Consider the following 23,619-nt stretch of genomic DNA (forward strand, 5'->3'; position numbering starts at 1 on the left):
GAAATGTGAAATCTGCACCAAATAAAAGGAAAACCCTCCCAGTTTCTGTAGGATGATGTGGCAGCATGTGTGCATGCGCAGATGATGACGTAACACTGTGTATACAGCGGAGCAGCCCACAGCCATGCCAGTCGAGATGTGGACGGTACAGAGGAAAGTTCAGTGTGTTCTGTGGCTCGCTAAATTTGAATCCGTGACCAAAGTGCAATGTGAATATCGGCACGTTTATAACGAAGTGCCACCACATAGGAATAACATTACTCAGTGGGATAAGCAATTGAAGGAAACCGGCAGTTTGGTGGAGAAACCCTGTTCTGGTAGGCCATCAGTCAGTGACGAGTCTGTAGAGGCTATACAGGATAGCTACCTAAGGAGCCCTAAAAAATCTGTGCGTGAGCCCACATCGAACTGCACCGAATATGTATGAAACTAGGAGAGTTTTCCTTTTATTTGGTGCAGATTTCACATTTCTATTGTCTTTTGTTGCTTTCCTGTGACCGGTCAAAAGTGTACCATGACTTTACGGACACACTGTATTTTATCTGCTCAACACACCCCCATCAAGGTATTTCACATTGTCCAAAATCCGTAAGTCCATCCAACAAAGGAGCCAATGCCCACTCCGGTCATAGTCCAGGAAATCAGTCCATGCACATGAGACCTCAGCCACCCCCCTTATCCTGCCGTCCTGGCAGGTCTTACACTGTCCCAAAGAGGAGCACGTGGCAATGGCAGTCAGTATTTCCATCTCTGCTCCAGAGAGCATGATGGAATCCACCCCTATGTCCCTAAATCGCAGACCTACCAGGGATGTAGTAAGTACTCCCTGTGGCTGGGCTCTCATCTTCTGGAGACTGCGGATTGCAAATCCAGCCCGATTCTCCTCATCCTCCAAAGAGGAACTGAAACACCACCTCCCGCTACTGGATTCAAGCACCGGGCTGCTGCCGCCTTCTACTCTGCAGGCCTTGCAGCTCCGGCCCCGGACTCCTGCTGCTGCTGGCTCTCCACAATGTCCAGGGAAATCTGCAACGCACGAACCTGTGATTCCTCCTCCAGAAGCTGCTCCATTTCCAAGCAAATCTCACGAACCTGGTGGGCCTCCTCTGGTGCTTGCTCCAGCTCCAGGGTCAGCATCTCTTTCTGCCACGTTTGCTCCAGCTCCTTCCACTGCTCAGTTTGCAGGTCCCAGGCAGCCTCTTCCACAGAGCTCTCGGTTTCCTCAGGCATGGCTGTAAAAGTCAGCCAGCCTATGGCCCCCAAAAGGACAGCCATGGGGAACCATAAAAGCAGCCAGTCCTCTACTCCACCACTCAAAGGTGGTGGTGGCTCCATATCCAACTGTATCGAATCCTGCCACAGACTATGCCAAATGTAAAGCCGTATCCACTGCCACCATCACAGCCACCTCGCCCATGCAGGTTCGCATTGGATTCAGACAGACAGTAATGAAACAATGGAGCCGAGAACTGGTGGGCCATCAGCTTTAATCCTAGCTTGCACCCGGCGGGCAAGAAATACACAGTGGGAAGACACTTCCCTTTCCGTTCAGGGCTCCTAAAAGCCACTGACTTATCCCAGTTTCCTAGAATCAAAGGTTTCTAGCTCACCAACCTTATTTACTTCTGGTTCCCATCTCCTTCTCTCTACACAAACTCTGCACAAACTGGCTTCTCCCTCAGCACTCCACCATCTTGGCTGCTGCTCCTGGCCTCCTCCACGTGGCCTTTCTCTGCCCTCTGCTCTCTAATGCTAATCTGAGGAACCAAGAGAGAGCAAGCTCCTGGACTGCCCCATTTATAGTATATAAACCAAAACCTTTAATTCAATATACAAACAAGAAAGTCTCTGACACAAAGTCACTTATCTGAGGCATAATGGGATCCCTCATAAGAATGCACCACCCCACATCATGCAATCAGTCAAGGGTGCGGGGGAAAAACTTAGTCTTAAAACTAAGCCTTAGGCTAAAACGACCCTGCCTGCTTACAGCATGTCCCCCACACCCAATGCAAACTATAAGCGAGCAAACATATATATCATATTTCCAAACTTATTTGACCAACAGGTGGTGTGACTACTCAATCAATACTTAGTCTTCTGGCTGCCATGTTCCCAGACTCTCCCACTATGGGCTCCTTTTGACCAAGGCTCATTTTCAGTCTCTGAGCATCTAAGTCACAGCTTTTTCCTCTCACCAAATCCCTATCCCCAGCTAACTCTCGTCAAGCTCAGACCTTCCCCACACCCAACCTCACAGCCTCCTCATCCCAACAACGTGAGCAGTGAGCAGAGAGCAGAGTACCATCTGGCAAACTTGATTCTAGGAGTAAAAGCCTCATGGCCCTCCTCAAAATGGTGACTCCCTCTTGCCAGCCCTGTGTCTGCCAAAGCGCCATCATTCATTCCTTCATTATCCTCTACCCCCCACACACAACACACACACACACACACACACACACACACACACACACACACACACAACCAGCCACCAGATTCAGCTGTGCTTCTCTGCATTCTCAGTCATCACTATTTCCCATTCCTACCTTGTAGTCACTGGGATCTCAAGTCTACGGTACCAAATACTCCCCAGACTGCTTTCTCTTCCCTCCAACATCCCCATCTCTAACAAATCTGAACAGTGCTGTTGGGCAGATAAAATATATTATGCTCACTTTGTTAAAGATGGTGCTGCCCAGGTGATAATATTAGTTGCCCTTCTTGGTTGGAATGGGCGTGATTATGTTACTATGTGTTGGGGGAGGGCTCTCGCCCCAAAAAGTTTTAAAAGGAAGAGCGATCACGTTGTTCCAGGGGAAGAGTGATTACGTTCTAGGAGGAGCCCATGCTGGAGGAGAGCAGAGAAAGGCCACGTGGAGGAGAGGAGAAGCAGCCAAGATGGTGGAGTGCTGAGGGAGAAGCCAGTTTGTGCAGAGAGAGGAGATGGGGAACAGAGGTGAATAAGGCTGGTGAGGTAGAAACCTGTGATTCTAGGAAACTTGGGTAAGTCAGTGGCTTTGGGGAGCCCTGAATGGAAAGGGAAGTGTTTTCCACTGTGTATTTCTTGCCCGCCGGGTGCAAGCTAGGATAAAGATGATTACCCACCAGTTCTTGGCTCTGTTGTGTCAATACCGTCTGTCCCAATCTAATGCGAACCTGCATGGGCCGGGCTGCTGGCTTTACAAGTGCTAACTGTGAAAGAAACAGGGGCCATAGGCTGAACCTGACAAGCTCAGAAGAGGCCTGCCTGGTGGCCTTACAGACGCAGACCTAAAGTAACCACACAGGATGGTCTGAAATGAAAACTTTCTAACTAAAAGCAGTTCCTGGCAAAAAAATAAATAAATAAATAAAATAAAATAAAATAAAATAAAATAAAATAAAATAAATAAAAGCAGTTCCTGGCAGGTAGTCATGTCCTAGGGAGGTATTTTTCCCTAACAAAGGTCAATGCTTACATTCATCTAGCCCAGGGGTCCCCAAACTACGGCCCCTGCGGGCCGCGGCCCCCTAAGGCCATTTATCCGGCCCCCGCTGCACTTCCGGAAGGGGCACCTCTTTCATTGGTGGTCAGTGAGAGGAGCACATATCACTTGTTAGGGCTAGCAGTGACAAATATGGAACCGGATATTGACCATCTCATTAGCCAAAAGCAGGCCCATAGTTCCCATTGAAATACTGATCAGCTTGTTGATTTAAAGTTACTTGTTCTTTATTTTAAATATTGTATTTGTTCCTGTTTTTTGTTTTTGTTTTTTTTTTTTACTTTAAAATAAGATATGTGCAGTGTGCATAGAGATTTGTTCATAGTTTTTTTTTATAGTCCGGCCCTCCAACGGTCTGAGGGACAGTGAACTGGCCCCCTGTGTAAAAAGTTTGGGGACCCCTCGTCTAGCCTGTTGTCTTTTGCATCTTCAATGTTGTGCCTGATAACATGCAGATAACCTTCTCCCACCCCGCCCTCAGGGCAAGTGTCCCACCTGGGGAGAAAACCACAAATCCCCACATTGTTGTTGTTATTATCTTAATTAACCATGGACTGCCTCATTCCTGCCTGTGTAAAAGAAGTTTCAGTACTTTAAATGCAATCCCAGACTGACCAGGCGGTGGCACAGTGGATAGAGCGTCGGACTGCGATGCAGAGGACCCAGGTTCGAGACCCCGAGGTCGCCAGCTTGAGCGCAGGCTCATCTGGCTTGAGCAAAAGCCCATCAGCTTGAACCCAAGATCGCTGGCTCCAGCAAGGGGTTCCTCGGTCTGCTGAAGGCCCATGGTCAAGGCACATATGAGAAAGCAATCAATGAACAACTAAGGTGTTGCAACGCACAATGAAAAAACTAAAGATTGATGCTTCTCATCTCTCTCTGTTCCTGTCTGTCTGTCCCTGTCTATCCCTCTCGCTGACTCACTCTCTGTCTCTGTAAAAAATAAATAAATAAAATTAAATGCAATCCCAGAGATTTCCCCTGCCTTGCTTTCTCCCACTTCCTTAATCTATCACAAATCCAATCAATTTCCTGTAACCCCCTTAGGTCTCTGTGTAAAATAAGTGGCGAAACTGTCATTTTCTGCAGCACTTTCTCTATCTGTTGAGATTTTGCTTCCTGGCAACTGTCAACAGTTTGGCTCAAATAAACACATTAAAAAGTCTTACAGGTTTTGGAAGTTTTTATATTGTACATTGACATAACTCTTTGGGGCTGCAGACGAGAATTAGCTATGACTTACTCCGTGACTCACAACCAACCCCAACCCATGCCAACACCCAGGTGCACTTCACTGTTAACTGTAAACTTTATCTATTGTACTGAAAATCAACTCATATTTAGGCAAAAAAGGTCACTCATTTTTGAAAGAAACCTTTCTCTTAATCTTACCTAGAGAAGCTTTTTTGATGCAAATAGGTTCCCTTCAATAATCTAAAAGCATTGTTGGGCAGATAAAATATATTTTGCTCACTTTGTTGAAGATGGCGCTACCCAGGTGGAGGCCTGTTGCCCAGGTGATTGCTTGGGATGGGCGTGATTATGTTAATATGTGTTGGGGGAGGGCTTTTACGCCAAAAGGTTTTAAAAGGAGAGATCACCTTTTTCCAGGAGAAGAGTGATTATGTTCTAGGAGGAGCCCATGCTGTAGGAGAACAGAGTAAGGCCACGTGGAGGAGAGGAGAGAGGCAGCCAAGATGGTAGAGTGCTGAAGTTGAGAAGCCAGTTTGTGCAGAGAGAAGGAGATGGGGAACACCGGTGAATGAGGCTAGTGAGCTAGAAACTTTGATTCTAGGAAACTCGGGTAAGTCAGTAGCTTTGTGAGCGCTGAATGAGTGGGTTCTGGAGCCCAGTGTGTGTTTTTACTTGCCCACTGGGTGCAAGCTAGGATTAAAGATGATGGCCCACCAGTTCTTGGCTCCATTGTGTTGTTACCAACTATCTGAATCAAATGTGAACCTGCATGGGCCAGGCGGCTGTGATGTTGGCCGTGGCTTTACATTTGGCGTAGTCTGTGGCAGGATTCGATACAGTTTAGTATGGAACCACTACCACCTATGAGCGGTGGAGTAGAGGACTGGCTGCTGTTATGGTTCCCCATGGCTGTCCTTTTGGAGGCCGTAGGCTGGCTGACTCTTACAGCCATGCATGAGGAAACTGAGAGCTCTGTGGAAGAGGCTGCCCGGGACATGCAAACCGAGCAGTGGAAGGAGCTGGAACAAACGTGGGAGAAAGAGATGCCTACCCTGGAGCTGGAGCAAGCACCATAGAAGAAGGCCGACTAGGTTTGCGAGATTTGCTTGGAAATGGAGCAGCCGCTGGAGAAGGAATCACAGGTTCGTGCATTGCAGATTTCCCTGGACGTTGTGGAGAGCCAGGAGCAGCTGCAGGAGGCCGGGGCTGAGGCCTGAGCTGGGCCTGCAAGACCTGCTGAGCAGAAGGTGGTGGCGGCCCGGGGCTCGATTCCGGCAGTGAGAGATAGTGTTTCCAGTTCCTCTTTGGAGGATGAGGAGAATCAGGCCGGAGTTGCGACCCATAGTCTCCAGAAGATGAGAGCCCAGCAGCAAGGAGTACTGTAAAGCCAGTAGCACGGCCACCATCACAGCCAGTGTCGGTTCGCATTAGATTCAGACAGGTGGTAATGAAACAATGGAGCCAAGAACTGGTGGGCCAGTAGTTTAATCCTAGCTTGCACCCAGCGGGCAAGAAATATACAAAGTAGGAAAACACTTTCCTTTCCATTCAGGGCTCCTAAAGCCACTGACTTATCCAAGTTTCCTAGAATCAAAGGTTTCTACCTCACCAGCCTTATTCACCTCTGTTCCTCACCTCCTTCTCTCTGCACAAACTGGCTTCTCCTTCAGCACTCTGACATCTTGGCTGCCTCTCTTCTGCAATGCTAATGGCAGGGACCCAGAGATAGAGCCCCTGGTCTCCTTTATAGTGTAGAAATTAAAGCTTTTAAGCCACTATACAAATAGGGAAGTCTCTGATACAAAGTCACTTATCTGAAGCATAAATGAAATTCCTCATAAGAGTACACCACCCCACATCATGCAACAGTCAGGGGTGTGGGGAAAAGCTTAGTGTTGAGAAGATCTTAGTATCAAAAGGGTGGTAAAGGCTTAGCCTTAAAACTAAGCCTTAAGCTATAAGGACCCTGCCTGCTTACAGCCTGTCCCCCACACCCAATGCAAACTATAAGCGAGCAAACATATACATCAGTGGTAGTCAACCTGGTCCCTACCGCCCACTAGTGGGTGTTCTAGCTTTCATGGTGGGTGGTAGCAGAGCAACCAAAGTATAAATAAAAAAGATAGATTTAACTATAGTAAGTTGTTTTATAAAGATTTATTCTGCCAAACTTAGCAAAAATCCGACATAAAGTACTTGGTAAGTAATTTTATTATATGCTTTAACTTGCTATAACTCTGCTTTATAAATTTTATAAAGTAAAGTTACTTCCCTACTTTATAAATCACCAGTACTGTGAAACCAGTGGGCGGTTAGAAAATTTTACTACTAACAGAGATACAAAAGTGGGCGGTAGGTATAAAAAGGTTGACTACCCGATATACATCATATTTGCAAACTTATTTAACCCACACCATAATAAGAGTTATCACCAGAAATAACTTTGTTGACCAATCTATGTGGCAGGACAAACCACTAATTACAGAACACCTATTAACATCAGCAACCTCCTTCATACCTCTGAAGCCCCAAAATGCCTTCCCTCATCTTTAGCCCAAAATGTCATACATACCCGATTCTAACTTTATGTCTCAGAACCTCTCGTGTGTGTGGAATTCCCATGTGTACGTATGTAAATAAATGTGATTATTTTTTCTTCTTTAAAATCTCATGGCAATTTAATTATTAGACCAGCCAAAACAACCTAGGAAGGTCAAGTTTCTTCCTCTGCTACGCAAGTCTGAAAGCATTATTAAAAATAAAAAAAGTAACAATTTGAGCTTGCTATAATAACAAAATCTAACCTATATGGGTACTCTCTCCTCCATGAGACAAACCTTTATATAATAGACATAGACAATGTATAAATAAATAAAGTGAAATAAAAATCTGTAAACTACAGCAGTTAATCTGCCACAGAACTTAGAGCACTATCTTATTACTTAAATATATGATCCCAAGTTCCCCCCACCCCAATAAAGTTTGCAGCAATGTGCCGTGTGTCATCATTGTGAGAAGACACCCTTTTCCCCACCCCTACCCACAGTGGAGAATCATCCTCAATAACTTAATCCATCTTCCAAAAAAAAAAGAAAAAGTAATGTAGGTCCCCCACTGTTTTGATCTGCATCCACTGAAATGCCCTTGGAGTTGGGTTTTTCATGTTACCAGCTCTTTCTGTTTGTTCTTTTGTGCACTGCCGAATTATGTCCTTCCTTTGCCTGCTTTTCTAGGATGTTGAGTGGTTTTTTGTTTTTGTTTTGTTTTGTTTCTGCCTTAAAAGAGCTTTATGTCTCTCACGTCCACTGCAAATGCTGCTGGATTTTGTTGGGGGTTTTGCTTGGTTGGTTGGTTTGGTTGTATAGGAATTTTAACCCTTTGAGTAGTGAGTTTTTTTCATGCTCACTGACCCCCAGGAGTGAGGTGTTGTTTTTTTTCAAAAAATGAAACTAGTTCCAGTTACAACTTTATTAACTTAAAATCATGTTTGTTTGATAACCAATTTATGGAAACAAGAAGAACATAATATATTTGCCCCCCTTTTTTATTTTATTTTTTTTATTTATTCATTTTAGTGAGGAGAGGGAAAGACAGAGAGAGAGAGAAGAGAGACAGAGAGAGAGAAGGGGGAAGGAGCTGGAAGCATCAACTCCCATATGTACCTTGACCAGGCAAGCCCAGGGTTTCGAACCGGCGACCTTAGCATTTCCAGGTCGACGCTTTATCCACTGCACCACCACAGATCAGCTGCCCCCTTTTTGTTTTAATTTTTTCTTTTCTTTTTTTTTATTCATTTTAGAGAGGAGAGGGAGAGACAGAGGAAAGACAGAAGGGGGGGAGGAACTGGAAGCATCAACTCCCATATGTACCTTGACCAGGCAAGCCCAGGGTTTCAAACCGGCGACCTCAGCATTTCCAGGTCGACTCTTTATCCACTGTGCTACCACAGGTCAGCTGCCCCCTTTTTGTTTTAATTTTTTCAAAGTTAGAAGCAGAGAGGCAGTCAGACAAGACTCCTGCATGCATCTGACCAGGATCCTCCTGGCATGCCCACCAGGGGGCGATGCTCTGCCCATCTGGGGCGTTGCTCCATTGCAGCCAGAGCCATTCTAGCGCCTGAGGCAGAGGCCACAGAGCCATCCTCAGCGCCCGGGCCAACTTTGCTCCAATGGAGCCTTGGCTGCAGGAGGGGAAAAGAGAGAGAGAGGAAAGAGAGGGGGGAAGAGTGGAGAAGCAGATGGGCACTTCTCCTGTGTGCCCTGACCAGGAATTGAACCCGGGACTTCCACACGCCAGGCCAACACTCTACCATTGAGCCAACTGGCCAGGGTCTACATTTGCCTTTTTTAATATTGCCTTACACATTTTTAAAATAAAAATTTTTGTACGATCGTATTCTGGATGGTCGGGAGGCACGAGGACATACATGAACATTCGTACTACTCAAAGGGTTAAATATTTTAGAAAGTCCACTCTATAGTTGGCATTTCTTTAAGGTCTTGCTTGCAAAGGTCTTTCCTACATAAACCAAAAGTAACAAAATGTATTTTCTCCAAGCTGATTTACAGGTTTGTTTTTTAATTTAAAACATCCCTCCACCAAAATGTCAAAGCTGTGAAAGAAACCGGCTGAGGAACTACTCCAGACGAACGAGACTAAGAGACGTGCAGTGATACTGCGATTTAGAAGAAGCAATACACATACATATTTAGTCTTCATCCCCTTTCCTGGCCCAGTGCTCCTAAAACAGTCGGAAATTCATAAGTCATATGAACAATAAAGGTGAAAGGGGTGTTTCTGTTATTCATAACCAGCCCCTTTCTTTTTTCTTAATTTTAAAAAACATTTATTGGGGTGGCACTGGTTAACACAATCACAAAGGCTTCAGGTGTACAATTTGGTAGCACACCATCTGTACACCACACACTGTGTTCAACACCCCCAGGTTGTGATCAGGTGCCAAGGAACTGTAAAACTTAGCATTCGCAATGCCATTTTTTAAAGAGGAAGTCAAGCCTCTTACCCCCTCCTTTCTGTGGAGAAAGGAAAAAGAAGAAAGCAGGAGCTTCCTGGCTTACAAGGGCAACTGGGTAATCTAGTCATAGTTTAGCTAATTCCTAGAATTCTCTGAAAGGGTGCCTGGGGCCACTTGACACACAGAGCAAAGATAGAACTTATCTGAAAACCTTAGAAAACAATGTTTATGTACCTTAATCAAGAATTCCTATACTCGGACTCAGCCTAAAGTCATGAGAGTGACTTACACCTCTGGACAAAGGGATCACAATCCTCTCCTTACCACCCCAACCAGTTCTTGATTTTGTATAACAGCAGGCTCAGAACTGTATGAGGCCCTACATGATTTGGGATTGTGCCCCCGTGTAGCTAGCCGGCTAATAATAATAAAACTCCTTCTAAAATTTCTTCTGTGACCTGCCTTGGTGTCTCTATGTAACCCGTGGATTAAAGTACACTACTTCACAACAAGGGAAGTGTCCCCCCATCACCTCATATTTCCCCTTCTACCCTTCACCTCTCCTCACCTCCCCTTTCCCTCCTGCAATTCCCATGGTGTTGTCTATGAGTTTGGGGTTTTTTTTAATTTATTTTTTAAAGAGACAGAGAGTGAGCCAGAGAGAGGGATAGACAGGGACAGACAGACAGGAACGGAGAGATGAGAAGCATCAATCATTAAGTTTTTCATTGCACATTGCAACACCTTAGTTGTTCATTGATTGCTTTCTCATATGTGCCTTGACCGTGGGCCTTCACCAGACCGAGTAGCCCCTTGCTGGAGCCAGCGACCTTGGGTTCAAGCTGGTGGGCTTTTGCTCAAACCAGATGAGTCCGCGCTCAAGCTGGCAACCTCGGGGTCTCAAACCTGGGTCCTCGGCATCCCAGTCCGACGCTCTATCTACTGCGCCACCGCCTGGTCAGGCGTCTATGAGTTTTTTTTCTTTTGCTTAATCCCTTTACTGTTTACAAGTCCCTTTCAACCAAACCTGAGTTTATGTTAATTATGTGACTTTTGGAAAACCCTAAGGATGGGGGTGAGGCTTGTTGCCAGGGTAACCGAAAAAAATGATCGAAGCTGGGATTTTCAGGCTAAGCTCTCCAGCTCCAGGAGGGGAGAGGGTCTGGAGGTTGCATTAGTCACTAACTGCCAATGGTTTCATCACTCATGCCTTTGTGATGAGTTCTCCGTAACAACCCTAACTGAAGGGGGTTCGCAGGGCTTCCTTCTGGGTTGGTGACCATGTGGAAGTGCTGGGGGGGACACAGCTGGAGAGACAGACAAGCCCCACCCTCCTTCCCCCATAACGTGCCCTGCGCATCTCCTCCACCCAGCTGCTCCTGTGTTCAGAGCCACTCTAGAAAATTATCGGGCCTGAGGACAGGGTCATGGGAACCGCCCGTCCACAGTAGGTCAGTCAGAAGCACAGGTAGTCACCCAGACGTGGGATTGGCATCTGAAGTGAGAAGAAGAAGGGGGACTAAGCCCTTAACCTGTGGGGTCTGGATTAACTAGTGTACAAGCAGCTGGTGTCAGGACTGAGTTCAACCGTAGGGCATCATCCATTCAGTGTCCACTGGAGAGCTGGAGACTGGGTGTGGGAAACCCACACACTGGATGTCAGAACTGTTGAATGTGAATAGATAAACTATCCTCCTTTCATGTAACAAATAAATATATATACGGTTCCAGACTAGATGCTTTATGACAGGAAAATATGCTATAAAGGACACTGTAGGGTCAACCTATAAAACCGGAATATAAACAGTCAATTAAACCAAGTATTCCATTAATGTTAAAGCTTACTGTAGTTGGTAACTGAACTGAGGTGATACAAAAGAATACCTTATTTTCAGGAAATATATACTTAAGTATTTAGGAGAAAAGGGCCATGATGTATAGTGTATATGCAACTTATTCTCATACAATCCAGGAAAAAAGTATTCGCATACAAATGAATACACACATTTACAGCCTCATATATATACCATATATCATTTGTATGAGCCTGTATATATGTGTGCATACTTGTGTGTAGGTATATGTATGATATATAAGTCTATACACGTGTGTATACTTGTGCATAGGTATATGTGTGATATATGAGCCTGTATATATGTGTATATACTTGTGTGTAGGTATATATGTGTATATATTTGTGTTTGTGGTATCATATGAATGAGTCTATTTATATGTGTGTATATTAGTGTGTGTTTGTGTGTGTGTGTGTGTGTATGTGCATGAGAGAAAATGACAAAGCAAATAGGGCAAAATGTTACTAGTAGTGTTAGTGTAGGAAGCTAGTTAGGTATTAAAAAAAGAGAAGGGAGCTAAACTGGCTAAGCCTGATTAACTAGGAAGCTACACCTTCACAGATATCACAGGGGACAGCCACATGGGCCTTCATCCCCTGAGCAGGCAGGAAAGACTGGCTTTCCCTTCTCTCCAGGGAACCACCAGCTGGCCCTTGGCCAGATTTTACTGGGTGGGGGGTAAAAAATGAGGGGGAAATTCCTGTGCTGGGCACATCACATGTGCAGAAGCCAGGATGGCACCGGGGGAGGTCCTTCTCCTAAGCGCATGTACAGTAGAAGCCAGGTGACAAAGCAGGACTTTTGAGGCATGGGCAGTAGGAGCCATAATGGCAACTAGAAAGGGGAGGAGTCTAACCTGGGAGATGCAGGGAAGAGGATCATATAGGAGAAGGGTACAAAACCCCAGAAGATCCAGGAAAGGAACTGGATGGGGGAGGCACCAGCATAGCCCCAGGAGGAGCCAGATAAGAGATTGGATAGTTTGAAAGAAAACTCACCCCTTCCCAAACGCAAGGAGATATAATCAAAGCCTAACAAAGGCTGAGACGCAGCAGCGGAGAGCAGGCCGGGTGCAGCAGCTCCGCGGGCAGAGGCGCAGCGCTGAGAGTGGGCCAGAGGGGAACGGAGACGGAGAGCCTACTGAAGCTTGGGTGCCAACGCGAGGGTAATGCATGGCACAGAGTCTCCGGGCTCTGGCCTTCCTTTGACTCCATGGGCTGAACTTCTTCCACAGCAAGACAGGGCGAAGCCACCTGGTCCTAGATAAGGCAGTGTGGCCACGCCTTCAGGGCATCTGTGCCCCTGCACGCCCTTCAACTTCCACCAAACCTTACCACCATACCTCACATCCTCATATACATGAGTCCCCGAAACTCTTTTCTCACAACTCTGCAAGAATCCTATTTCCAGACTGGTCAGGCAGCCCCGCCATGGTCCCTGTCCATACCCAACAACAGTAGGTAAATATGGGAAAAAGATACCTAGTATGTTCTTCCTAACAACTCTCATGATTTCTCTGTACATTTGAAATTATTTTTAGGTAAGTTTAAAAAAAAAAAAAAAGCTTTCCTCCACCTGGAATCTGATAATCAAATGTAAACAACCATGCTTCCATTTCAAACAGTCTTTCAAGAGCCTGGTAGAAGGCATCAATATTATTACCCAAGAATGGCCAACCCTTGACTCTCGGGAAAAGCTCGCTCCTGGTCCTGTGTGGAGGGCAGAGGATTGGGGGGCGGTGAGTCAGAGGACTGGGGGAGGCTTTGCTGTCTCTACATCTCTCCAGGAGGGTGCACCGAGGCACCTCTCTGTGCTGGGTCACACTCGCAAACACCCAGGGTGCTACAGAGTGAACCGCCAAAAGCCTGCTAAGAATCACGGTGTAGCTCAGGGGTCCCCAAACTACAGCCCGCGGGCCGCATGCGGCCCCCTGAGGCCACTTATCCGGCCCCGCCGCACTTCCGGAAGGGGCACCTCTTTCATTGGTGGTCAGTGAGAGGAGCACATTGACCATCTCATTAGCCAAAAGCAGGCCCATAGTTCCTATTGAAATACTGGTCAGTTTATTGACTTAAATTTACTTGTTCTTTATTTTAAATATTGTATTTGTTCCCATTTTGGTTTTTTACTTTAAAATAAGATATGTGCAGTGTGCATAGGGATTTGTTCATAGTTTTTTTTTTATAGTCCGGCCCTCCAACGGTCTGAGGGACAGTGAACTGGCCCCCTGGTGTAGCTGTTGCCTTGCTGGGAACAGGAAGCTGTCACCATGTGTTGTGACCTTCACTAAGCTCTGGCTCCACGGATCACCAGCCTGCACTGCTTGTGAAGACAACGCGCCAGTCCTCACACGCCCTGCAGGGAGAACAGGCAGCAGCTGGGCAGACAGCTAGCGTGTCTCCGGCTTCTCTCAGTGCAAGGAGGGCAAATGGCACGGCGTCCGTGGGATTTGTAAACTGTTCGAACACATTTTGGCTTCATGGGAATTTGAGGTCAAGGTGAAAAGAGGTAAAACAAAATCCTTCAGTGAAACTTTTCAAATTGATGATGTGCAAAAAGGCTTATAGTTTAAAAGTGGTTTCATCCTTTGTAATCTCACCTCTGGAACGGGAGAAAAGAGTGTAAAATTAAGAGCCCTTTAAGGTGAGTTCAGTCCAGGAAAAATATAATGCGAGCCACATATGCTCATGTAAATATTCTAGTAGCCACTTGAAAAGAGTTACAGAAATAGGTGAGATTAACTTTAATAAAACATCTTATTTAACCTAATACATACCAGATTATTCATCTCAATGTGTACTAAATAGAAAAAAATTATTAACATTTCACATTCCTTTCTCATACGAAGTCTTTAAAACCCTTGTGTGTGTGTAACATTTGTGACACGTTTCAATTTAAGCTAGACACATTTCAAACGCTCAGCAGCCACACATGCCTGATGACTACTGTGCTGGCCTACGCAGCAACAGATGATAAACTGTGAAGGTCTCTACCAGTAAAAGCAAGCAGCCACCTTGTTAGTTACTGAATGTAATGCATATTTATCAATGAGGGAATAAACCCAATTATGCAAAAGGAGCTAAATAGACTGCTCACAAAAATTAGAAGATATTTCACAATAAATATGAAGCGATAAAAAAAAGAAGCATTTGATATGCCACTTGCTATTTAATCTCGATGACCGAGTTTGCATCTCCATTAGCATCTCATTTGCATAATCGAACAACTTTCTTAGACTGGTCGTTTGCTTTTCTGATGTTCTTGTTTAATAAAAAAAAAATCAAATGCTTTTTTTTAATCACTTCATATTCACTTTGAAACATCCCCTAATTTTTGTGAGCAGTGTATATTAGGCACCAGCAAAACTCAGTCCTTAATCTCAGTCTGGTATAGGAAACTAACGAGGGTACAGATAATTACAGTTTTCCAAGAAGGTGCATTGAAACTGAGTGCCCAGAAGGTTTTTCTTCTCTCTACCGAGTTCTGAAGTAGTGAAAACTTAAAGGTGAGTGGGGGTGGGGTTCTCCTGGCAGAAAATGAAGGGGAGGCATTGCAAATGGTGTGGGCCCCCCGCATCCAAGGTACAGGAGGGAGGGGGTGTGTACAGAACCTGCACAGAATTTGAAACAGTCTGGTGACCAAAATGCAACCCAGGCAGGGTCCGAGGAAGGCCAGACAGGAGAGGCCTGAACAACCCGTCATGCTCAGCTAGAGCTGGACTTCGTCCTGAGAATCCTGGGAAGCTCAGAGGGGGCGCACGAGAATGGAGAGCCGTGCTCCGGGGGCTGGGACAGACACAACCAAAGAACACAGAAAACAAGCCTGAATCTGGGCGGCGATAGAGTGGGGCACACTGAGAGAAAAACCAACAGGTCTTCACGACCAGAGGAAGACAGGGAAAAGTCACTTATACATCAAGCAGGAAGAATGTTTATCAGTTTATTCCCTTTACTCCTGCTGTCCCGACTCAGAGGTCCTGACAACTCCGAAACCTGAGTGTCAACGGCCGCACGAGAAAAACAGAGGCCAGCCAGCCAAGAGCAACACGCTGACTCAGGTGGCTGTGTCAGCGCGCTGGCCGAGCACCCTGCCATCTGGCATCTGCACAGTCCGTGTGTAGATGGGAACTAGGGAGTGATTAAGTGGCAGAGGTCTATGCAAACGTGGTAAGGCCAAAGAAAATGTATTGGAGTCAAATGGTCCGCCCTATGATCTCAATGTCTGAAATAGCCCATGAAAACAAACACTGGTAGTCCCTTCATACTTCACACGACTCAAGAGACAAGCTCTAGGGTAATCGTTAATGCTAGCTCCTTACTTTCCTTGGAAAAGTTTCTATTGTGAATAAGCAGGGAGGCTGGTCACCAGAGTAATAAACAACCGCCACTTTCCACTACTGTAATGTTCAAATATATACATGCGTGGGTACAATATATATGTAATGCACATTAAATATATATCAGGAGAAACTGATGGTATTAAAAAATAATCAAAACCTTTTAAGTAAAACTGCATTAAAATTATTAGTTAAATTTAATAATCAGTGTGTTCTGACACAGTTCAGAACAAAGGACTCCAAAATGACAACAAAAATTCCCACTGTTTTTTGTTTTGTTTTGTTTTGACAGAGACAGATAGGGACAGACAGACAGGAAGGGAGAGAGATGAGAAGCATCAATTCTTCACCGCAGCACCGCAGCTGTTCATTGATTGCTTTCTCATATGTACCTTAACCAGGGGCTACAGCAGAGTGAGTGACCCCTTGCTCAAGCCAGTGACCTTGGGCTCAAGCCAGCGACCCTGGGCTTCAAGCCAGCGACCTTTGGGTTCAAATCAGAGACCACGGGTTCATGTCTATGATCCCACACTCAAGCCAGCAACCCCACACTCAAGCTGGATGAGCCCATGTTTAAGCCAGCAACCTTGGGATTTCAAACCCGGGTCCTCTGTGTCCCAGTTCAATGTTAGGCCCACTGTGTTTTTTACTACAATTATGTTTCCTCCTTTCCTGGTCATAGAAGCAAGTTGCTATTTAAATAAGCAAGCTCAGAATCAGGAGTTTTTATTAACACTAATATAAGAAGAAATGTTTGGGCCAACTGAAGTGCTTTGTTAGGACTCTGTCAAAGTTTTATAAACGAATTTGATTGTACCAATCCCAAAAATCAAATAATTTTAGAAAATGGACTAGATATTCTAGGCCAATACTACGTAACAGAAATATAATGTGAACCATACTGTACACATATTTTAAATTTAAAACACAGGTGAGTCTGACCGGGCAGTGGTGCAGTGGACAGCGCATCAAACTGGTATGCAGAAGACCCAGGTTCGAGACCCCAAGGTCACCAGCTTGAGCGCGGGCTCATCTGGTTTGAGCAAAAGTTCACCAGCTTGTAACCAAGGTCACTGGCTTGAGCAAGGGGTTACTCAGTCTGCTGAAGGCCCGCGGTCAAGGCACATATGAGAAAGCAATCAATGAACAACTAAGGTCTCACAACAAAAAACTGATTATTGATGCTTCTCATCTCTCTCCATTCCTGTCTGTCTGTCCCTAACTATCCCTCTCTCTGACTCTCTCTCTGTCCCTATTAAAAACAAAAACAAAAAAACCACAGGTGAAAGTAATTGTAATAATTAATTATATTAAGCCCTGGCTGGATAGCTCAGTTGGTTAGAGCCTCATCCTAAATAGCTCAGTTGTGGGTTCAATCTCTGGTTAGGGCACATACAGGAACAGATTGATGTTTCTGTCTGTATTTCTCTCTCTCCCTTCCTCTCTCACTAAAATCAATAAATAATTCAAAGAAAAGAACTTTTATTAACACAATATATATACAAAATATCATTTCAGTATGCAATCAATATTAATGTTATCTCACCTTTTTTTCATAATAAGCTTTCAAAATCTCAGGTGTATGCTACATTTACAGCACATGACAAACTGCGTTAGCTACATTTCAAGTGTTCAATGTATCGAGCGGCTATAGTATTAGACAGTAGGTCTAGATTAATCATTTCATTCTGTGGATGAAGATACCGAACTGTAAAGAGGTTAAGGGGCTTTGGTTAAACTGCCCAGCCAGGCCTAGAATCCTTATTTACTAACTCCCAGTGGAATGTTCTTTCCACTCGATCAGACTGTCATCAGTCCTGTTTTATACCCAGGAGACACAGAAGAGTATCAAATTATGGCAGGCCAGTGGAAGTGACTGTCAAGAGACCGCACGAAACCAGAGCTCACTGTCAAAAGAACATGTCCAATGGAGCCGAGATACCCAACAGAAAATCAATAGACTAGACATCATCTCAATCGATGAGCATGAATGTTTTGTTTTGACAAGTTCAGCAACATTACATTTTGACACTTGTCTATAATTACTGGTGACTCAATTAACCATGCTCAGAACAATGACAGTGAAAACAGAACAGCATACACAAACGGAGAGGAATTCGAGAATTAAGGCTGGCGTGTTTTACAGAATTCTCTAGACCCCAACCTCTACTTTGTGGATAATCATTAAGAAGTAATCTGATCATCCGGCCTGTGGTGACGCAGTGAATAGAGCATCGACCTGGAATGCTGAGGTTGCTGGTTTGAAAACCTGAGCTTGCCTGGTCAAGGCACATACAACAAGCAATTAAGCAATGAACAACTAAAGTAAAGCAACTCTGAGTGGATACTTCTCGCTGCTTCTGGAAAATCAATAAATAAAATCTTTAAAAAACAAAAAAAAGAAAAGAAAAGAAATAATCTGGCCTTAGCCAGATAGCTCGGTTGGTTCGAGTATTATCCTGATACGCAAAGGTTGCAGGTTCAATTACCAATCAGGACACACGAAAACAGATCAATGTTTCTGTCTCTCTCTCTCTCTGTTTCTGTCTCTCTCTCTCTCTCTCTCTCTGCATTCCTTTGTCTAAAAATCAATAAATAATTTTTTAAAAAGTAATCTGCACTAAGTAAAATAAATCAGGCAAAGACAAATACCATATGACTTCACTTATACGTGGAATCTAAAGAACAGTATAAACAAACAAAACAGGTACAGACCTACAGACACAGAGAACAGACAGACGGTTGCGAGGTGGGGGCAGGTTTAGGGCTGGGTGATAAAGGGTGAAGGGACTGAGAAGTAGGAGTTACAAAATAGTGATGGAATATAAGTACAACATAGGGAATCTAGTCGAGAATACTGAACGACAGGTGATGGGTAATGAAAATATGGGGGGGAGTATTTTGTAAACTTTATGAAAAGAAATAAATAAATAAGAAATAAATGAAACATCCATCTGAAAAAGAAGTAATCTGCATGAATAAGAAAACATGTCTGGAACTTCCTTAAAACACTTTGGGAAAAAAAAAAAAAAAAAAAGAGGGAGGGAACACAGCCAATGCAAATAAGGTGATGGGGAGAGGTGGTTTATTAAACTATTCTTTCTACTTTACATACGTTTGAAACTTTCCATAATAAAAAGCTTTTTAACAGGGAGGGAGGAAGCATCAGGAAAAAGGTTTTCTACAGCCTTTGATACTGTTCTTTGTACCTTTATCTATGTTTGAAACTTTCCATTATAAAAAGTTTTTTAAAAGGGAGGGGGTGGATAGGAAGAAGCATTGATATTAAGATACTGTTGCATTCTGGAAATAATTCCAGGAGTGCTTGAAAAAGTGTAGACATTTTCATGTTAATTAAGCAGACTGAAGAGGAACAGTGGGGGAAAGAGGAGGAAAAAGAAAGGGGAAGAGAGGGGGAAAACATTTTGAAAGCAACTATAACCCCAAAACCCTGAGCAAATTACTGACCGCAACTCAGCATACATCCTTCCAAAATCTTTCCCTGTTTACATATAATAAAATGTCTTATTTTCTAAACTAATAAAATGAGATTATACTCATGATGCTGCTCTTGAGTCAATAACCATGCATTTGGAAAGGACCACCTTCCACGTCGTTCTCCGCCTGGCCAACATGCTGAGAGGGGGGCGTGGCACAGGCACCACACCAGTCAGATCCCCTTCTCCAGGGATGTAAATCCTGAACCAATGTTCACAGGGAGGGAGGCAGTGAGAACAGACATCCAGCAGCAATGTCCAGGACAGAAGGCCCATCAGCGCCTATAGCTGAGATCCTCTACTGAAACCTGGCTTCCCTGTGCTTGCAGCTCCGGGAGGTACAGTTATCCTTCTTAGAAACACTGTTTTCTTATATAAACTACACAGAATTCATATCTGCTGTCTGAAGTAAAAGAAGAGCTCATAATAAGGCATTAATTTGCCAGGCACTGTCCGAAAATCTTGGCATGTATTATCTCGTGTAATCCTCACAACCAGCCTATGAGGATGATACTGTTATTAACTTCGTTTTTGAATGAAGAAAACTATGGTCCAAGCAGACTAAATAAACCACTCCAATTCACAGCTCCTGGCTGTAAAGCCAGAATTTGCACTGGGGTGGGCAGATCCTATAATTTCTAAGTTATAAACTTTCCAATTAGCTGCTTTATGATCTGCTTTTTTTGTGTTAATAATATGCTACGAATACTTTTCCAGCCTGATCGGTGGTGGCACAATGGATAGAGCGTCAACCCGGTGCACTGAGCGCCCCAGTTTGAAACCACAATATTGCTGGCTAGAGTGCAGGCTTGTTGGTTTGAGTGCAGGGTCATCAGCTTGAGCGTGGGCATGCCAGCTTGAGCATGGGGTCACCAGCTTGAGCACTGTATCATCGACATGGTCCTATGGTTACTGGCTTGAGACCAAAGGTCACTGGCTTGAAGCCCAAAGTCACTGACATACACAAGGGGTCACTGGCTCAATTTGAAGCCCACAGTCAAGGAACATATGAGAAGCAATCAATAAACAACTAAACTGAAGCAACTACAATTTTTTTTTTTTTTTACAGAGACAGAGAGAGCGTCAGAGAGAGGAACAGACACGAACGAAGAGATGAGAAGCATCAATCATTAGTTTTTCGTTGCACATTGCGATACCTTAGTTGTTCATTGATTGCTTTCTCATATGTGCCTTGACCACGGGCCTTCAGCAGACCGAGTAACCCCTTGCTCAAGCCAGCGACCTTGGGTCCAAGCTGGTGAGCTTTTGCTCAAACCAGATGAGCCCATGCTCAAGCTGGTGACCTCAGGGTCTCGAACATGGGTCCTCGGCATCCCAGTCCGATGCTCTATCCACTGCGCCACCACCCGGTCAGGCGCAACTACAAATTGATGCTTCTCAACTCTCTCCTCCCCTGCCCCTCCTTCCTGTCCCTCTCTCTTAAAAAAAAAACAAATCTTTCCATGTGGGAAAACACATCTTTTTCTAATGGCCATATTAAATTTCATAACCTATATTTTCATAATCTAACCAATTATCCCCTACATTGGGACATGCAAGTTGTTTCTAGTTTTCTACTATCATAAATAGGTTTATCACAACTGTCCTATTTGAAGGCACATTTTAACTTATATGTAGGTTAAATTGTTGGCATGGATTTGCCAGGTAGAAGGGTACCTTCTCCCCGCTCTATTATATATTGTCAAATGAGCGTATTTGTTTTCAAAGCTTGCTACGAAATATACAAGAAAACAGACTTGACTTTTCTTTGTAAAAGGCTGCTTCTGCTTTTGGGTATTCATATGTGTTTATATATATGCTCAGAATGAAGACAATCTGCTCATCTCAGAAAAAAGACTCTAACAGAACCCCACCCCCCAATAAAAAAGAAAAAAAGACTGTTTTTGAATGTTCATTGACATAGGATCATCGGATTTTCCCAATCAATCCCAAATCCAGTTCAAGCCCAGTGCACTAAGGAGTTCCTGAGCCCAGCTTTTTACTGCATCGTATTTCCTGAGACAATTCTAATAGGCATCCATTCAGAGATCAGTTGTGGAAAAGGCAGGTGATCAAGTTGTTTCTGTAACTTTTGAAATCTTTCCTTTGCACTGGCTGCTTCAAAAATCAGAATGGAGGCCCTGGCCGGTTGGCTCAGTGGTAGAGCGTCGGCCTGGCGTGCAGAAGTCTCGAGTTCGATTCCCAGCCAGGGCACACAGGAGAAGCGCCTATCTGCTTCTCCACCCCTCCCCCTCTCCTTCCTCTCTGTCTCTCTCTTCCCCTCCCGCAGCCGAGGCTCCACTGGAGCAAAGATGGCCCGGGCACTGGGGATGGCTCGTTGGCCTCTGCCCCAGGCGCTAGAGTGGCTTTGGTCGCAACAGAGTGACACCCCAGAGGGGCAGAGCATCTCCCCCTGGTGGGCGTGCCGGGTGCATCCCGGTCGGGTGCATGCGGGAGTCTGTCTGTCTCTCCCCGTTTCCAGCTTCAGAAAAATACAGGAAAAAAAAAAAAATCAGGACGGACATTATTTTAGACACTGGTTAAATCAACACAATGATGTCATTATTAATGTGTTTATTTCTTGTGTAAGAGCAATGTTCTCTATTTCCTTTTTCAGAAGGTTACTCCCGTAAAGTAACTTCCTGGGAAGATCATCATGCTATTGACTTTTTTTACTCTGAAAGTATTAAGATACTTTCTAGCTTAGTACAAAATAAAACCTCAGACTCGGCTTAACACCGTGCTGACCTTGAAGGCTGATGTTGTACCATGTGGTATCAGCTGCAACCTTGTGAGAAAGAGGATATCGAAAAGAAGCCACCCTGCCTGACCAGGCGGTGGTGCAGTGAATAGAGCGTCGGACTGGGATGCAGAGGACCCAGGTTCGAGACCCCCAGGTCGCCAGCTTGAGCTCATCTGGTTTATCTGGTTCGAGTAAAAGCTCACCAGCTTGGACCCAAGGTCGCTGGCTCAAGCAAGGGGTTACTCAGTCTGCTGTAGCCCCACAGTTAAGGCATGTATGAGAAAGCAATCAATGAACAACTAAGGTGTCGCAACAAAAAACTAATAATTGATGCTTCTCATCTCTCTACGTTCCTGTCTGTCTGTCCCTATCTAACTCTCTCTGTCTCTGTAAAAAAAAAAAAAGAAGAAGAAGAAGAAGTCACTCATGTGTAAATGGTCAGGTAGAAAATGCCACTTCAGTAAGAATATTCTGCCTTGCGTTACTGGATAGTAAACTAGACATAAAGATATTCTTTGGGACTGTGGATAACTGAAGACAAAAATATAGGTATAATTACTTCCAAGATCCTTTATGATCTGGAATTTTAATATCTAGGGAAAACTCATTACCCATTAACCTTTATCAACTCAAACAAAATACAATTTTTAAAAAAAGTGGTGTTGGCCTGACCTGTGGTGGCGCAGTGGATAAAGTGACAACCTGGAACACTGAGGTCACCAGTTTGAAATCCTAGACTTGCCTGGTCAAGGCACATATGGGAGTTGATGCTTCCTGCTCCTCCTTCCTTCTCTCTCTCTCTCTCTCTCTTTCTCTCTCCCCCTCTCTCCCCCCCTAAAATGAATAAATTTTTTTTTAATCTTTAAAAAAGAAAAGGTGTTTAACCTAAAACTAGTATCAGGACAAGGACAAATTAAATTAGCACAGTCCAGTTGAATAACTCTGGCAGGGTTTTCTTGCCATAGTGACAATGATTATTTTGCAGGAACAGATAAAGTTGAAAGGGAAAACATGAGTAAACACTGAAGCAGGGGTCCCCAAACTTTTTACACAGGGGGCCAGTTCACTGTCCCTCAGACTGTTGGAGGGCCGGACTATAAAAAAAAACTATGAACAAATCCCTACGCACACTGCACATACCTTATTTTAAAGTAAAAAAAAAATGGGAACAAATACAATATTTAAAATAAAGAACAAGTAAATTTAAATCAACAAACTGACCAGTATTTCAATGGGAACTATGGGCCTGCTTTTGGCTAATGAGATGGTCAATGTCCGGTTCCATATTTGTCACTGCTAGCCGTAACAAGTGATATGACGCGCTTCCGGAGCCGTGATGCGTGCATCCCACGTCACCGGAAGTAGTACTGTATGTGAACCATGCTGCGCTTTGTGGCGCCGCCACATACAGTACTCCCGGAGCAAAGGATGAAGATGGATCCTGTGCTCCTCTCACTGACCACCAATGAAAGAGGTGCCCCTATCGGAGGTGCAGCGGGGGCTGGATAAATGGCCTCAGGGGGCCGCATGTGGCCC

General features: G+C 44.5%; 1 protein-coding gene across 1 annotated transcript in view; it reads right to left on the reverse strand.

The window, feature by feature from the left end:
* KAT2B (lysine acetyltransferase 2B) overlaps positions 1 to 23,619 on the reverse strand; it is a 127,146-nt gene that overhangs the window by 71,431 nt on the left and 32,096 nt on the right. The window lies entirely within an intron of this gene.

The sequence above is a fragment of the Saccopteryx leptura genome, chromosome 10 (assembly GCF_036850995.1).
Source record: "Saccopteryx leptura isolate mSacLep1 chromosome 10, mSacLep1_pri_phased_curated, whole genome shotgun sequence".
Classification (NCBI taxonomy): Eukaryota; Metazoa; Chordata; class Mammalia; order Chiroptera; family Emballonuridae; genus Saccopteryx; species Saccopteryx leptura.